At 52.1% G+C, this 12727-nt stretch overlaps 1 protein-coding gene across 1 annotated transcript in view; it reads right to left on the bottom strand.

Annotated features, from left to right (window-relative positions):
- Positions 1–12727, bottom strand: part of LOC140402561 (basic phospholipase A2 nigexine-like) — a 45791-nt gene that overhangs the window by 8617 nt on the left and 24447 nt on the right. The gene's annotated exons all lie outside the window — the stretch shown is intronic.

Genomic DNA, 12727 nt, shown 5'->3' with positions numbered 1-12727 from the left:
GAGTGGGATTAGACTGGGTGGGATATTAAAGGGTGTGGGGAGTGAGGGGGTGAGTGGGATTAGACTGGGTGGGATATTAAAAGGTGCCGGGAGCGAAGGGGGAGAGTGGGATTAGACTGGGTGGGATATTAAAGGGTGTGGGGAGTGAGGGGAGAGTGGGATTAGACTGGGTGGGATATTAAAGGGTGCGGGGAGTGAGGCTTGAGTGGGATTAGACTGGGTGGGATATTAAAGGGTGTGGGGAGTGAGGGGGTGAGTGGTATTAGACTGGGTGGGATATTAAAGGGTGTGGGGAGCGAGGGGGGAGAGTGGGATTAGACTGGGTGGGATATTAAAGGGTGTGGGGAGTGAGGGTTGAGAATGGGATTAGACTGGGTGGGATATTAAAGGGTGTGGGGAGTGAGGGGGTGAGTGGTATTAGACTGGGTGGGATATTAAAGGCTGTGGGGAGCGAGGTGGGAGAGTGGGATTAGACTGGGTGGGATATTAAAGGGTGTGCGGAGTGAGCGGGAGAGTGGGATTAGACTGTGTGGGATATTAAATGGTGAGGGGAGTGAGGGGGAGAGTGGGATTAGACTGGGTGGGATATTAAATGGTGAGGGGAGTGAGGGGGAGAGTGGGATTAGACTGTGTGGGATATTAAATGGTGAGGGGAGTGAGGGGGAGAGTGGGATTAGACTGTGTGGGATATTAAATGGTGAGGGGAGTGAGGGGGAGAGTGGGATTAGACTGTGTGGGATATTAAAGGGTGTGGGGAGTGAGGGGAGAGTGGGATTAGACTGGGTGGGATATTAAAGGGTGTGCGGAGTGAGCGGGAGAGTGGGATTAGACTGGGTGGGATATTAATGGGTGCGGGGAGTGAGGGGAGAGTGGGATTAGACTGGGTGGGATATTAAAGGGTGCGGGGAGTGAGGGGAGAGTGGGATTAGACTGGGTGGGATATTAAAGTGTGTGCGGAGTGAGCGGGAGAGTGGGATTAGACTGGGTGGGATATTAAAGGGTGTGGGGAGTGAGGGGAGAGTGGGATTAGACTGGGTGGGATATTAAAGGGTGTGCGGAGTGAGCGGGAGAGTGGGATTAGACTGTGTGGGAGTAGATATTGAATGAAAGCCGCCAGAATCCCAGACAGGCTGCTCCTGTCTTTGAGAGCTGGCTGGTGGTAATCTGAGGATCACCACATATTGGGCGAGGTGCAAGGTTGAGAAGGCCTGGGTACCTTCAGTCGGTACGGGAACTGAACACAGACTGTCACGTATCTGCCATCCAGCCAAATGGGCTGCGTTGGATATTAAAGGGTGCGGAAGGGAGTGGGCTTCTGTGATTGGAATGCAGACAGACCTGTGATTGTGATGGGATCTTACTGTGCCTGATGCCTCTGTCCCCTCTCCCGCCAGATGTGAAACTGGGCGCTGTGGTTCAGTTGTTCCCGCCACCTTCTATCGGGGCGATTCCGGGGACCTGCACTGTAACGTGACCTTGGGGCCTGAGCAAGAGGGCGCAGAGCTGCTGTTGTCGGTGGGCTGGTGGGGAGCGGACGAGGAGCCGCTGGCACTGGTGTAGCACCGCGGTGTCAGCCTGCCCACAGTCCTGCGCGGGATGAGCGCAGCGGGGAGCGAGGTCAGCACGGACCGCCCGTCACCCCTCTGCTTCCGCCTCCGTATTCACAGAGCCAAGAAAGGGGACCAGGGCCTCTATCGCTGTGAGGTCACCTGCCGGGTACAGCGGCAAGGCACACGTGGGTACCAGGTCCGAACCCGTCACTCTCTTCCTCTACTTGTCAGGTGAGTATCGGCACACCCTCTGTGTCATGCAGCTTGTGGGTGGGGTCCCAGACTTTCGGGGGTATTGGGGGGGTGAAGAGACCCACAGTTTGGGGGGGGTGGTGAGGAGACCCACTGTTTGAGGGGGGGGTAGTGAGGAGACCCACAGTTTGAGGGGGACTGGTGAGGAGTCCCACAGTTTGGGGGGGGGGGGTGGTGAGGAGACCCACTGTTTGAGGGGGGGTGAGGAGTCCCACAGTTTGAGGGGGGTGGGTGGTGAGGAGTTCCACAGTTTAGGGGGTGCGGGGTGTGGAGTCCCACAGTTTGAGGGGAGGGGGTGAGGAGCCCCACAGTTTGGGGGGGGGGGTGAAGAGTCCCACAGTTTGAGGGGGGGAGGTGAGGAGTCCCACAGTTTGAGGGGGGGGAGGTGAGGAGTCCCACAGTTTGAGGGGGGGGGGTGGTAAGGAGTCCCACAGTTTGAGGGGGGTGAGGAGTCCCACAGTTTGTTGGGGGGGATATTAAAGGGTGTGGGGAGTGAGGGGGTGAGTGGTATTAGACTGGGTGGGATATTAAAGGGTGTGGGGAGCGAGGGGGGAGAGTGGGATTAGACTGGGTGGGATATTAAAGGGTATGGGGAGTGAGGGGGAGAATGGGATTAGACTGGGTGGGATATTAAAGGGTGCGGGGAGGGAGGGGGGAGAGTGGGATTAGACAGGGTGGGATATTAAAGGGTGTGGGGAGTGAGGGGGAGAGTGGGATTAGACTGGGTGGGATATTAAAGGGTGCGGGGAGTGAGGCTTGAGTGGGATTAGACTGCGTGGGATATTAAAGGCTGTGGGGAGTGAGTGGGAGAGTGGGATATTAAAGGGTGCGGGGAATGAGGGGGAGAGTGGGATTAGACTGGGTGGGATATTAAAGGGTGTGGGGAGTGAGGGGTGAGAGTGGGATTAGACTGGGTGGGATATTGATGGGTGTGCGGAGTGAGGGGGAGAGTGGGATTAGACTGGGTGGGATATTAAATGGTGAGGGGAGTGAGGGGGAGAGTGGGATTAGTCTGGGTGGGATATTAAATGGTGAGGGGGAGAGTGGGATTAGACTGGGTGGGATATTAAATGGTGCGGGGAGTGAGGGGAGAGTGGGATTAGACTGGGTGGGATATTAAAGGGTGTGGGGAGGGAGGGGAGAGTGGGATTAGACTGTGTGGGAGTAGATATTGAATGAAAGCCGCCAGAATCCCAGACAGGCTGCTCCTGTCTTTGAGAGCTGGCTGGTGGTAATCTGAGGATCACCACATATTGGGCGAGGTGCAAGGTTGAGAAGGCCTGGGTACCTTCAGTCGGTACGGGAACTGAACACAGACTGTCACGTATCTGCCATCCAGCCAAATGGGCTGCGTTGGATATTAAAGGGTGCGGAAGGGAGTGGGCTTCTGTGATTGGAATGCAGACAGACCTGTGATTGTGATGGGATCTTACTGTGCCTGATGCCTCTGTCCCCTCTCCCGCCAGATGTGAAACTGGGCGCTGTGGTTCAGTTGCTCCCGCCACCTTCTATCGGGGCGATTCCGGGGACCTGCACTGTAACGTGACCTTGGGGCCTGAGCAAGAGGGCGCAGAGCTGCTGTTGTCGGTGGGCTGGTGGGGAGCGGACGAGGAGCCGCTGGCACTGGTGTAGCACCGCGGTGTCAGCCTGCCCACAGTCCTGCGCGGGATGAGCGCAGCGGGGAGCGAGGTCAGCACGGACCGCCCGTCACCCCTCTGCTTCCGCCTCCGTATTCACAGAGCCAAGAAAGGGGACCAGGGCCTCTATCGCTGTGAGGTCACCTGCCGGGTACAGCGGCAAGGCACACGTGGGTACCAGGTCCGAACCCGTCACTCTCTTCCTCTACTTGTCAGGTGAGTATCGGCACACCCTCTGTGTCATGCAGCTTGTGGGTGGGGTCCCAGACTTTCGGGGGTATTGGGGGGGTGAAGAGACCCACAGTTTGGGGGGGGGGGTGGTGAGGAGACCCACTGTTTGAGGGGGGGGTGGTGAGGAGACTCACAGTTTGAGGGGGACTGGTGAGGAGTCCCACAGTTTGGGGGGGGGGGTGGTGAGGAGACCCACTGTTTGAGGGGGGGTGAGGAGTCCCACAGTTTGAGGGGGGTGGGTGGTGAGGAGTTCCACAGTTTAGGGGGTGCGGGGTGTGGAGTCCCACAGTTTGAGGGGAGGGGGTGAGGAGCCCCACAGTTTGGGGGGGGGTGAAGAGTCCCACAGTTTGAGGAGGGGAGGTGAGGAGTCCCACAGTTTGAGGGGGGGGGAGGTGAGGAGTCCCACAGTTTGAGGGGGGGAGGGTGGTGAGGAGTCCCACAGTTTGGGGGGGGGTGAAGAGTCCCACAGTTTGAGGAGGGGAGGTGAGGAGTCCCACAGTTTGAGGGGGGGGAGGTGAGGAGTCCCACAGTTTGAGGGGGGGGGGTGGTGAGGAGTCCCACAGTTTGAGGGGGGTGAGGAGTCCCACAGTTTGTTGGGGGGGGAGGTGAGGAGACCCACAGTTTGAGGGGGTGGTGAGGAGTCCCACAGTTTTTTTTGGGGGGGGCGGGTGGTGAGGAGACGGACAGTTTGAGGGGGGGAGGAGTCCCAGAGTTTGGGGGTGGGGGGGTGTGGTGAGGAGACGCAGAGTTTGGGGGGGGGTGAGGAGACCCAGAGTTTGGAGGTGTTGCTGGAATTTCACACCTATTTAACAGTGTTTCCCGCGCTCCAACTGACCAGATGACGCTTCGAGCTTCAGTTCAGGAAGTTTATTGCTGCCATAGCAGGGGAGCTAAACACCCACCAGGTGGCTTGTCAGCTATCTCTCTGATCATAGAAAATACCTGTCTTTATCTCCCAAATAATTAACATGCACCACTTGGAATAATATAAATGTTTAAAAGTCATCTATGTTCATTCACAACTAATAATTCGGATTACGTGATGCATTACATATGAGTATAATTATTAATTACAATCAAGGACCGGTGTGTTATGAAATGAAATTTGCTTATTGTCACAAGTAGGCTTCAAATGAAGTTACTGTGAAAAGCCCCTAGTCGCCACATTTTGGCACCTGTTCGGGGAGGCTGGTACGGGAATCGAACCGTGCTGCTGGCCTGCTTCGGTCTGCTTTAAAAGCCAGCGATTTAGCCCTGTGCTAAACAGCTACCTAACAGTTATTGTGATATTGCCGAGCACATATTTGTCTTGACTTGTCTACTAACTGCTAGACATAAATAAGATAAAGATTGCCTGAACTGTGTGTCCCATACTCCCATCCCATTGTCCAGTGTTTATTCTTTATTTTTAACATTTTGACTACGCAATTCATTTTTTCCAATTAAGGGGCAATTTAGTGTGGCCAATCCACCTACTTTGCTTATCTTTGGGTTGTGGGGGTGAAACCCTCGCAGGCACGGGGAGAATGTGCAAACTCCACACGGACAGTGCCCCAGAGCCGGGATCGTACCTGGGAACTCAGCGCCGTGAGGTGGCAGTGCTAAACACTGGGCCCCCTTATTGTCCAGTGTTTTTAAGACCCACAAGCTGCAGCTGCATAATGGTTCATTGATTTTTTGTGTGCAAGCTGTGTGACTACATCCTTGCTCAGGGCTAAATCGTTGGCTTTGAAAGCAGACCAAGGTAGGCCAACAGCACGGTTCAATTCCCGTAACAGCCTCCCTGAACAGGCGCCGGAATGTGGCGACTAGGGGCTTTTCACAGTCACTACATTGAAGCCTACTTGTGACAATAAGCAATTGTCATTCATTTCATTTATAATGAATATAGCAAGTGTCCTTGAATGCTTATCTGTAGATGGCCTGTGCTGCAGCAACTGGCTGTTTCAGTACTTGTTTCTGTCTGTGGGAATCCACCAGCTAGCTTGTGCAAGCCTCTTAGGTTTCATTTAAACCTGTATGATTTTTTTTTAACTCTTTTTGTTCCCCCCCTCCCTTTTGGCCTTAGGGTTACTCAAACAAGCCCAATTTTATGTTGGCGTTGCCCTCCACAGCCTTCAGATGTCAGGAGACACCCTGAACAGCACTGCTGTAAATGCCAGCCTTTAACCTTCTCCAGGTTGTAAGGGCTCCATCGCGACCAGAAGAGATGTGTCCTGGGTATTGGCCGGACGTTTTAGCCAGCAGCACACAATGGTTGCCCAAAGGAGGAATATCGCTGTGGCAACAGTCATCCCCATTCTCGTCATTTCCCAACAACTAGTTTGACTGTTCCCTGCTGTTCCAGGAACAGTTTTTTCCGGCAATGGTGTCCCTGATTATTTTAGTTTGGCGGCAGCTTGGAGTCGCTCGGTTCAACTGTATCCGCCCCTTACTTAATTTAATTCTTTTCAATAATCTTTATTGTGACAAGTAGGCTTACATTAACGCTGCAATGAAGTTACTGTGAAAAGCCCCCAGTCGCCACGTTCCAGCACCTGTTGGGGTGCACGGAGGGAGAATTCAGAATGTCCAATTCACCCAACAAGCACGTCTTTCGGGACTTGTGGAAGGAAACCGGAGCGCCCGGAGGAAACCCGCGCAGACACGGGGAGAACGTGCAGACTCCGCACCGACAGAGACCCAGCGAGGAATCGAACCTGGGACCCTGGAGCTGTGCAGCAACAGTGCTAACCACTGTGCTACCGTGCCGCCCACTGGTCTGTTCTTTGGGACGTCTGACATACTCTCGAGCAATTTTTTCAGCTCTCGGCAGGGCTGGTCGGATTACTTTCCCTGGGGTTTTGTCGAGATAATCCGGAAGTCTTCCCGGGCAGGTGAATTCTCCCACAGTTAATACATCTGTAATTTGCAAATGGAAACTGTTTCCTTTCACATATCCAGCCTCCAGAGATTATCTCTGTCTCTGGTGTGATTAAGCGCCACTCTGTGGGGCCCACCAGTATGGTTTTAAAATCCCCTTTGCTGCTCGGTTAAGTGTTTATAAGAGCCCCTTCACCCTGTAAATTGACAGCACTCAGTGCACACATGGTCCCTTAAGGTCCATTCTGTAGCCCCTTCCCTACCTCTGTGGAGACCCAGGAGGAGTAACTGTCCAGTTTAGACAGTTCTACTGCATTGATTACCGAGTTTACACTTTCAAATAATCCCCCAGTATCGCCCAGTATACTCCTGTTTCTAATTTGGGACTCAGGAGCAATTCTGTAAGTGTAATCATCAATGAGTTTCTGGAGCTGGGTCTAGCTCATCGTACAGTTTTGGCATGGTCACTGCACTTGGAATGTAAAACATCTAATAACCCGGAAACATTGTAGTTATCCCGAAGGACACATTGTCACAACATGTAGCAAGACCCTTCCCAATTCGAGCTAACCCATCTGTGGGGAGTTCTACCATATCTTGGGGTCTCTGCTCATACATCTTTGAAAGTTGCCACTCAAGTGGATAGAGCTGTGAAGAAGGCCTATGGTGTGCTAGCGTTCATTAGCAGAGGGATTGAATTTAAGAGCCGTGAGGTGATGATGCAGCTGTACAAAACCTTGGTAAGGCCACACTTGGAGTACTGTGTACAGTTCTGGTCACCTCATTTTAGGAAGGATGTGGAAGCTTTGGAAAAGGTGCAAAGGCGATTTACCAGGATGTTGCCTGGTATGGAGAGTAGGTCTTACGAGGAAAGGTTGAGGGTGCTAGGCCTTTTCTCATTAGAATGGAGAAGGATGAGGGGAGACTTGATAGAGGTTTATGAGATGATCAGGGGAATAGAGAGAGTAGACAGTCAGAGACTTTTTCCCCGGGTGGAACAAACCATTACAAGGGGACATAAATTTAAGGTGAATGGTGGAAGAGAAAGGGGGAGATGTCAGAGGTAGGTTCTTTACCCAGAGAGTAGTGGGGGCATGGAATGCACTGCCTGTGGAAGTAGCTGAGTCGGAAACATTAAGGACCTTCAAGCAGCTATTGGATAGGTACATGGATTACGGTAAAATTATATAGTGTAAATTTATTTGTTCTTAAGGGCAGCACGGTAGCATTGTGGATAGCACAATTGCTTCACAGCTCCAGGGTCCCATGTTCGATTCCGGCTTGGGTCACTGTCTGTGCGGAGTCTGCACGTCCTCCCCGTGTGTGCAAGGGTTTCCTCCGGGTGCTCCGGTTTCCGCCCACAGTCCAAAGATGTGCAGGTTAGGTGGATTGGCCGTGGGGGCATGGAATGCACTGCCTGTGAAAGTAGTTGAGTCGGAAACATTAGGGACCTTCAAGCGGCGATTGGATAGGTACATGGATTACGGTAGAATGCTGGGGTGGAGATTGATTTGTTCTTACTCTTGGACAAAAGTTCGGCACAACATCGTGGGTCGAAGGGCGCTGTGCTGTATTTTCTATGGACTATATTCGGGCATTGGGTAGGTTTTTGGTAACCACAGGCATGGGCAGCAAGGTAGCACGGTGGTTAACACTGTTGCTTCACAGCGCCAGGGTCCCCGGGTTCGATTCCGGCTTGGGTCGCCGTCTGTGCGGAGTCTGCACGTTCTCCCCGTGTCTGCGCGGGTTTCCTCCGGGTGCTCCGGTTTCCTTCCACAAGTCCCCAAAGACGTGCTTGTTAGATGAATTGAACATTCTGAATTCTCCCTCTGTGTACCTGAACAGGCGCTGGAATGTGGCGACTAGGGGATTTTCACAGTAACTTCATTGCAGTGTTAATGTAAGCCTACTTGTGACAATAACAAAGATTCTAACATCAACACAATCAAGTCTATAAACTCCATGAGCACACAATTCTTGACAATAACGACCATCCAATCCGGATTCCCACTCAAAAGGGGGAAGATTAGTGCACCCACATCACAGTAACACCAGACGTCAGGATCACTCTAGTTCTCAGGTGAACCGAATCATTATGAACAATATAGCAGGACCATCTTCCTAAAATTGATACAGGCTGGTAGGCTGGAGGAGGTGGATATTCGGAAGGAAGATGTGTTAGAAATTTTGAGAAACCTGAGGATAGATAAGTCCCCTGGGCCTGATGGGATATATCCTGGGATTCTTTGGGAGGCGAGGGATGAGATTGCAGAGCCTTTGGCTTTGATTTTATGTCCTCACTGTCTACAGGAATAGTGCCAGAAGACTGGAGAGAGGCGAATGTTGTCCCCTTGTTCAAGAAAGGGAAAATGCACCACGAAATAGAAAGGGCATGTCAGAAAGGCAAGGTCACAGTGACCATTGGGGGCTTCAATATGCAGGTGGACTGGGTAAATAATGCTGCCTGTGGACCCAAGGAAAGGGAATTCATTGAATGTTTACAGGAGGGCTTTTTGGAACAGCTTGTGATGGAGCCCACGAGGGGACAGGCCATTCTGGACTTAGTGTCATGTAATGAGCCAGACTTGATTAAAAATCTTAAAGTGAGGGAACAATTAGGAGGCAGTGATCATAATATGGTAGAATTCAATCTCCAATTTGAAAGAAAGAAGGTAGAATCAGATGTAAAGGTGTTACAGTTAAATAAAGGTAACTACAGGGGCATGAGGGAGGAACTGACGAAAATCGACTGGGAGCAGAGCCTAGTGGGAAAGACAGTAGAACAGCAATGGCAGGAGTTTCTGGGGGTAATTGAGGACACAGACCAGAGGTTCATCCCAAAGAAAAGGGGCTGGTTTAGCACACTGGGCTAAATCGCTGGCTTTTAAAGCAGACCAAGCAGGCCAGCAGCACGGTTCAATTCCCGTACCAGCTTCCCTAAACAGGCGCCGGAATGTGGCAACTAGGGGCTTTTCACGGTAACTTCATTGAAGCCTACTTGTGACAATAAACGATTTTCATTTTTTTCAAAAGAAAGGTTATCAGAGGGGGGATTAGGCAGCCATGGCTGACAAAGGAAGTTAGGGAATGCATCAAAGCAAAAGAGAAAGCCTATAATGTGGCAAAGAGTAGTGGGAAGTCAGAAGATTGGGAAGGCTACAAAAACAAACAGAGGATAACAAAGAGAGAAATAAGGAAAGAGAGGATCAAATATGAAGGTAGGCTAGCCAGTAACATTAGGAATGATAGTAAAAGTTTCTTTAAATACATTAAAAACAATCGGGAGGCAAAAGTTGACATTGGGCCGCTCCAAAATGACGCTGGTAATTTTGTGATGGGAGACAAGGAAATAGCTGAGGAAGTAAATAAGTACTTTGCGTCAGTCTTCACAGTAGAAGACATGAGTAATAATCCAACAATTCCGGAGAGTCAGGGGCAGAGTTGAATATGGTATCCATCACAAAGGAGAAAGTGCTAGAGAAACTAAGAGGTCTAAAAATTGGTAAATCTCCGGGCCCAGATGGACTACATGCTAGAGTTCTAAAGGAGATAGCTGAAGAAATAGTGGCGGCGTTAGTTATGATCTTTCAAAAGTCACTGGAGTCAGGGAAAGTCCCAGAGGATTGTAAAATCGCTGTTGTAACCCCCCTGTCCAAGAAGGGAACAAGAAAAAGATGGAAAATTATAGGCCAATTAGCCTACCCTCGGTTGTTGGCAAGATTCTAGAATCCATTGTTAAGGATGAGGGGCGAAATTCTCCGACCCCCCGCCAGGTCGGAGAATCGCCGGGGACTGGCGTGAATCCCGCCCCCGCCGGTTGCCGAAGTCTCCGGCACTGGAGATTCGGCGGGGGCGGGAATCGCGCCGCGCCGGTTGGCGGAACACCCCGCTCGATTCTCCGGCCCGGATGGGCCGAAGTCCCGCCGCTAAAATGCCTGTCCCGCCAGCGTAAAATAGACCACCTACCTTACCGGCGGGACAAGGCGGTGCGGTGGGCTCCGGGGGGGGGCGAGGGGTGATCTGGCACCGGGGGGTGCCCCCACGTTTGCCTGGCCCGCGATCGGTGCCCACCGATCCGCGGGCGGGCCTGTGCCGTGGGGGCACTCTTTCCCTTCCGCCTCTGCCATGGTCTCCACCATGGCGGAGGCGGAAGAGACTCCCTCCACTGCGCATGCGCGGGAAACTGTCAGCGGCCGCTGGCGCTCCCGCGCATCCGCCGCCCGGAGATGTAATTTCTGCGCCAGCTGGCGGGGCACCAAACGCCTTTTCCGCCAGTTGGCGGGGCGGAAATTCGTCCGGCGCCGACCTAGCCCCTCAAGGTTGGGGCTTGGCGCCCAAAGATGCGGAGCATTCCGCACCTTTGGGGCGGCGCGATGCCCGTCTGATTTGCGCCGTTTTGGGCGTCAGTCGGCGGACATCGCGTCGTTCCCGGAGAATTTCGCCCGAGGTTTCTAAATTCTAAATTCTAATTCTAATTTCTAAATTCTTGGAAGTGCAGTGTCGGATTAGGACAAGTCAGCATGGATTTAGTAAGGGGAGGTCGTGCCTGACAAACCTGTTAGAGTTCTTTGAAGAGATAACAAATAGGTTAGACCAAGGAGAGCCAATGGAGGTTATCTATCTTAACTTCCAAAAGGCCTTTGATAAGGTGCCTCACGGGAGACTGCTGAGTAAAATAAGGGCCCATGGTATTCGAGGCAAGGTACTAACATGGATTGACGATTGGCTGTCAGGCAGAAGGCAGAGAGTTGGGATAAAAGGTTCTGTTTCGGAATGGCAACCGGTGACGAGTGGTGTCCCGCAGGGTTCAGTGTTGGGGCCACAGCTGTTCTCTGTATATATTAACGATCTAGATGACGGGACTGGGGCATTCTGGATAAGTTTGCCGAAAATACAAAGATAGGTGAAGGGGCAGGTAGTATGGAGGAGGTGGGGAGGCTGCAGAAAGATTGAGACAGTTTAGGAGAGTGGTCCAAGAAATGGCTGATGAAATTCAACGTGGGCAAGTGCGAGGTCTTGCACTTTGCAAAAAAGAATAGAGGCATGGACTATTTTCTAAACGGTGACAAAATTCATAATGCTGAAGTGCAAAGGGACTTGGGAGTCCTAGTCCAGGATTCTCTAAAGGTAAACTTGCAGGTTGAGTCCGTAATTAAGGAAGCAAATGCAATGTTGTAATTTATCTCAAGAGGCTTGGAATATAAAAGCTGGGATGTACTTCTGAAGCTTTATAAAGCATTAGTTAGGCCCCATTTAGAATACTGTGAGCAATTTTGGGCCCCACACCTCAGGAAGGACATACTGGCACTGGAGCGGGTCCAGCGGAGATTCACACGATGATCCCAGGAATGGTAGGCCTAACATACGATGAACATCTGAGGATCCTGGGATTATATTCATTGGAGTTTAGGAGGTTGAGGGGAGACCAGGGTCCCAGGTTCAATTCCCGGCTTCGGTCACTGTCTGTGCGGAGTCTGCACGTTCCCCCTGTGGCTGCGTGGGTTTCCCCCGGGTGCTGCGGTTTCCTCCCACAGTCCAAAGACGTGCCGGTTAGGTGGATTGGCCGTGATAAATTGCCCTTAGTGACCAAAAACGTTAGGAGGGGATTCCGGGGATAGGGTGGAAGTGAGGGCTTACGTGGGTTGGTGCAGACTCGATGGGCCGAATGGCTCATCTCCAACCTCACATCCAGGTAATGTGGAACTTGGCTGGAGATTACTTTGGGAATACTCCCCTCCTATTATACCTGGAACACCGATTTCCCCACTACGGAGAAGTCGATCCCAGTGTAGACCCTGTGGACCTGGGAGAAGAACGAGAACTGCTTGTCCTTTGGGTGTGTGAACTTCCACGGGTCGACTGCCCACCTCTGTTCCTTGAAAGTGTTTAGTTCCCTACTCACGCTGACTGTTTTGCCGATTTGGGGCAGGATCTGTCTGTCCATGGGACCTGTACACAGTTAAAGTCATTGCCCAGAATGAGCTGTTGTGAGTCTATGTCGGGGATTTCTGCCACGGTTTTCTTTATAAAGTCAGCATTGTCCCAGTTGGGGGCGGTCACATTTACAAACACCATTGTTGCCCCTTCCAGGACACGGCTAACCGTGACATACCCCTGGGTCCATCACCGTCTTTGTCAGCGGGAATGCCGTCCTCTTATTGAGAAGTATGCCCCCCCCCACCCCTCCTCCGTGCC

The sequence above is a fragment of the Scyliorhinus torazame genome, chromosome 25, assembly GCF_047496885.1.
Source record: "Scyliorhinus torazame isolate Kashiwa2021f chromosome 25, sScyTor2.1, whole genome shotgun sequence".
Lineage (NCBI taxonomy): Eukaryota > Metazoa > Chordata > Chondrichthyes > Carcharhiniformes > Scyliorhinidae > Scyliorhinus > Scyliorhinus torazame.
Note: the sequence above shows the minus strand (reverse complement) of the source record. Positions and strands in the feature narration are given on the sequence as shown.